Genomic DNA, 5,455 nt, shown 5'->3' on the forward strand with positions numbered 1-5,455 from the left:
ATTAATTAAAATAAAAAACTGGCTAAGCGCTTTTATATTACTTATAGAAGAATAATGTAGGTTTGCGATTTTATAGTATTGAGAAGTATCAAATTATAATGCAGTTAGCGTGTTAGGTCGAGATTCCAAGACCAGTCAATAGAGAATTCTTTTCTCTTTTAGAATATTTGTCCAAATGAAAACTGGTATTATGCAGCTTTGAGCGGTTTTAGAGATAGGACGGCAGCGTAGAGTAATTAACTTCGGACTTCTTAAGTATGACCATATCTCCTCTTTCCGTAGAAAACTTAATTGGCTCCCTATTCGAGGTCCCTTCGTATTCTATTTACTCTCTACTCAATCTTGTTTGACCCGCTCACCCCAGATTATCTCGGTTCGAAATTTAAATTACTTACCCACGTCCAGGCACAGTGACAATAAATATGAGTGATAAAGTACGAAATGGTACATAAATCAAATTCCTTGACTCTACGAGTATGTAGCTGATAAAATAAATCCCATATCATGGACAGAAACAAAGATTGACAAACAAAATTGGCCGAAAATATAATGGTTAATTGTTACATAACCAATGCCTGGCATCAACGGAAAACTCACAAGGGCGCTCCTGCAACTAGGGAAGGTCCAAGGGCGGATCCACCGTTGTGGGCACGATGGGCATGCCCACAACCCTAATAGGGTGCCCTATTGATTCGCCTGGTAAAATTACGCTGATTTTCGTTTCGCAGACGCTTTGGCAGAGGACTGTTTGGCAGAATTTCATTATGCACAGTAGACAGTTGGCAACTCTGCATAACATTGATAAGCAGATTTACTTTTTGTAGAATAATCGTTTAGTAACCGTCACAATTACCCGAGAAACCCTTGGTCGAAACACGATAGTTAGAGTGATTTTTAGTATTAATTAGAAATTCGAGCATGTTAATATTAGCTGATACTTATTTACAAGAATAATAATTATTTACTAACATTACAGGGGCCATTGTTTTAGCTTAAGGAGTCTTAAAAACCTGAAATACTTATTTACAAATATTAGTACAAATTTCTAAAAATAATACCAGCTTTTAATTTTCAGGCGTAGGAGTTTTTTAGCGTAGTTATCTATCTAAACGGTTCCATGGACTGCAATAAATTGCTTGCGATTTCGGATACATTACTTACGCCGATAATATGTATGTAGTATCGCTATTGCTAAACTAACTAAACTGTTATTATTTAACTGTCACTTTATTCGAAATTAAATTTAAAAAAATGTACTCGAGTAAAATTTGTTTAATCGGACAGATTACTCTGCCAAATAAAATTCTTAGGTTACTAATGAATTACCAAGTTTTTTGCTAAATAATAAAGTAAGGAATAAAGAAAAAAAATCACCAATTCCAAGACCCAAAATATTACCAAAAGTTTTTGCTTGATTCTCATTTTCCAAAGAGTCTATCGCAAAAACATAAACGCCAAATAATCATTAACATGAGATTTTTTTTGAAAAACAATGATTAGACATTTACGTATTTCAAAAAATGTTTGTCACCATTCCTCGAACTATTTAGTTGCCAAAGAGTGTAGCCGTGTTTTGATAGAAAAGCGGTCTTTCCACTAAATGTTTACTTTACAGTATTGTTTTATTAGGAGCCCTCATATTTCAGCTTCCTATCTGTTTTTTTTTCTGAGATATAAATTTATAAAACATTTTATAAATAAGTAAAAAAACCCGCACGGGCTAATGCGATTTACTTAAACTTTTGGTACGGTAATCTCTATGTAGATACTCTAATATTCTTTACATGATATTTTATTTTTATTAAAAAAAAAATAGACTGAACGAACATGTTTGAGAAACTAAAAATTGTTAAACATTTTAAAACCAAGTGAAACATTTTGGTCTAATGAATGTTGTTTAATTATTATTAGGGAAATGGTAATTTGTTAAATTGAAATCTGTCAAACAAGTATATAGGAAATTTTTTATTGAAAAATGTACAGTTGGAAAAAAAAAGTTGAGAAATGAAATTTGTTTTTTTTTTTTTTTAAATAGCAATATCCCGCAATCCTTCCAATAATTGTAATTTAACGGTTTGTGAACCTAGACTCTACCAAACGTTAGTCGACTAAAAGTTACATCTAGGTGCGAATAAATCCCTCTGCAAAACGATGTTCGGCGAAACGTTGTCTGAGAATCGATAATCTACAAAAAAATTGGTTGGGGAATCATTAGGTACCCCCTGATAGTCTTGTGACGTAACACTTTCACGGTCTATTGAGATGGATAGGCTGATGATCGTTCATAAACGATGACGATCATGACTTCGTCGAAACGATGAGTCATGATTGTTCATGAGTGAGTTCGTACTCCGACTCGCACTTGGCCGATTTTCGGGTGGCTATGACCACAACCTTTTTTGAGGGCTGGATCCGCGCCTGGGAAGGTCCGACTGAGTATGGTAACCAGTGTCATAACAGGTCATGGACTATTTAACAAACATCTTTTCACAACAGGTGTCACAGACAGTCCCCTGTGCCGAGGATGCATGGAGACAGAAGAAACAGCCTCTCACGTGGTGCTGGAATGCAGCGGAGTGACTCCATACAGGGCTAAACATCTCGGATCTCCGAGAGACCTCCCCGAGGTCCTACTCAACATTAAAGGTTTGATAGGATTCCTCGAGGAGCTGGGCTGGCAGGACTAGCCCACCCCCAACATATCACGCAAAATAGGCGCAAGTCGTCGAGTTGCGGAAAATCGCCCGAATACGAATACGAATACGAAATACATAACCAAACAATCGTTTAGTCATAACTAAGATTGCTGTGAAACATTTCGGCAACTCTTATATGAAATTAGGTATTATTGATGCGTTGTATACACGTGTATCAACTTCAGTCATAAATTCCAAGGACCCCAAATAGTATTGCAGGCAATTCCCAAACATTTGTTCTGTAGGTAATAATTTACCTGAATTGATCTCAGAAAAATACTGGTATGTTACTCTCAATTATTTTAGGACTTATCTTTTTTCTTAAACGCATACCATTTTTGTGTTAAATATTGTGGTAAAAAGATTAGACTCGTTTAATCAGACAGTACTAGGACAGGGCATTAACTATTGCATATAAGAGTTATTTTTGACATTTCAAAAAAATCCTAAATTAGGAGATTTGTGCTGACTGATGATGGCATTGATGCCATATTTATCAGAGCTCCCTTTTCCGTTCGCTCCAGTCGCCAGCAGCAGTTTTAGTTAATTAAAGAGCCAGCAGCAACAAGTTGTATTGTGTTTTTGCCTTCTGTTGTAGGGTTTTTTTAACACACGGTTTTTTTTCTTTATTTATGAACAGTTTTGAATAGTACTCCCAGTTATTAATATAACCAATTAAACCATAACGGCATCGCAGATATCACATCTAACGGAATAATTAATGACTTCCGAAACCCAATCACGAACGCTACCCTCAAGTCGCCAAGAAACTTATCTAATATAGTTATCGGAATAATCCTAATACTTTAGCTAAGCAGATTTTCTAAAGTAATATCTAATATAATCTTTTAAATAAAAGTCACGTAATTTTAGAGCATGTTGAAACAGATTAACCCTAATAGCGGGAGCGGAGTTATGTAAAGCCTAGAAATTTTCTTTGTTTTTTCAAAACTATAAAATAATGCGTGGAATAGAATGCCAAAAAAGACTATTTGCAAAACAACCTCCAAAGTATTTCCTTATTCTTCTGAACCCTTCAATTGACAAACGACATCATCCTAGCGTGAAATATGTATTTCGCTTTTCACTAAGACCCCACGTCACCTGATTGATAGCGCAACTGCTCGAGCGTGACGGACCTTAATATACGAAAATTAATTCTCAGGCATTAGGACAGAGTACCTACTTGTTTGTGTCAGCACTTATACTTTATGTTTGTGTAAAAGAGAAAACACAGTAAATTTGTATGATATTGTTGCATTTGATTATGTTTACATAATCGAATTGCGACGGGTGAAAACAAAGTAGTGATACATTACTTGCTAAATTATTTTATATGGAAATATAAAATTCGTCCATTTTTTTTATAAAACCTATGAACCTATAAATGTGGGTTTATTTAAGCCTAAACTAATTACTGCCCTTTGATTAAGCGGTCGTATCACAAATACACACTGCATACTTATGTTGAGGTGTACGAAGATGGATGTAATAGTTATAACTCTTTGTTAAAAATGCCTGAAGGGTTTTGGATACTTTGGATTACAGATCGAGAGTGATATTGGACTGACTAGCGGGTTACTAGGATTTTCGATCAGTAGGTACCGCACGCGGACAAATCTGTAGTAAAAAGCAAGTACCAATTTAAAAAGTTGGTGACAACAATACGTTAAGTAAACATGATAAATGTTATTTATATTTTACAAAGCAAGTTTTAAGTTCATTCAACTTTAGAAAATCAACATTAAGACAATAACAAACGAATAATAAAACCGTAAAACCACCCAACTATAGTCCAAAGCTCCCAACTATGGTCCACAAATAAACTCAATTTTTCTCGTTCAGGTGTGTATTTTACTATATTTTTGTAGTTCTAAGGCAAAGTATGTTTATAAATGGAAGGTAAAACTAGGAGTAAACCACAAGGAACATTGGTATAGATACTTAATTTCCTTTTGAACTTGTGGACCATAGTTGCAGTATTGGACTATAGTTGGGTAGTTTTACGGAACTAAAATATTTATCAGAAACATGCTTTGTCCCTAACAAACCAGTGATGATATCCGCAACGACTTCGTCATTAAAAAAAATTCAAATTAAATAAAATAACATTGCCAGTGTGATAGCACACTGGCAATATTACCGTAAAATTCATTCTTACAATGTTAGGCTGAATTTCATTCTCAACATTTAATCACCTCTCGCAACATCTTAATTTTCATTTAATGGCTAAAAGTGTCAATATTGGCTTAGGTAAGGAGACGTGTTGATCTACGGATCCCTTCGTATTTGGTGATTTTTCGCTAATCTGATTTATTTTAAATGGGGTTTAATATGCAATTACGTAGTGACTAAGTGTTGAGATACCATTAAACTAATAGCTCTGTGAGCTGTAGACCTCGCGAGCAGCATAGTTTAAAACTGAATAAATGTATGGCTCCGCTGTTTAGAAGAATTTAAATAAACTAAATTGTCAAAAAAACATAATTATCGAATTGGGTGGTTCAACATTGTATGTAGAAAACAGTGGAATAGATTTTGTCTTCACAAAGCTCCCTTTATTATATTATAGAATAGGAATCTATGTGCCAAATTGAACTCATTTTGCAAATGATTTAGTGGTAGCTATACTCGCTATTGTAAGAGGATATTGCAAATCACAATATCAAAAAGTGGCGCCATCTTACCGGGCAAAACCTACAGGTTATGGCGCCATCGCTCGAAACGATGTCTATAGCTTTTGTCTTTGATCTGTCAGA

The 5,455-nt window shown here is 34.8% G+C and overlaps 1 long non-coding RNA gene across 1 annotated transcript; it reads left to right on the top strand.

Moving 5' to 3' along the window:
* LOC133520573 (uncharacterized) lies at positions 1–4,061 on the top strand. The gene is made up of 2 exons (XR_009799774.1): positions 1–622; positions 2,427–4,061. It is a non-coding gene; the product is annotated as an uncharacterized LOC133520573 (long non-coding RNA).
* Positions 4,062–5,455: the final 1,394 nt, after the last annotated feature.

This window comes from Cydia pomonella, chromosome 8 (assembly GCF_033807575.1).
Source record: "Cydia pomonella isolate Wapato2018A chromosome 8, ilCydPomo1, whole genome shotgun sequence".
Lineage (NCBI taxonomy): Eukaryota > Metazoa > Arthropoda > Insecta > Lepidoptera > Tortricidae > Cydia > Cydia pomonella.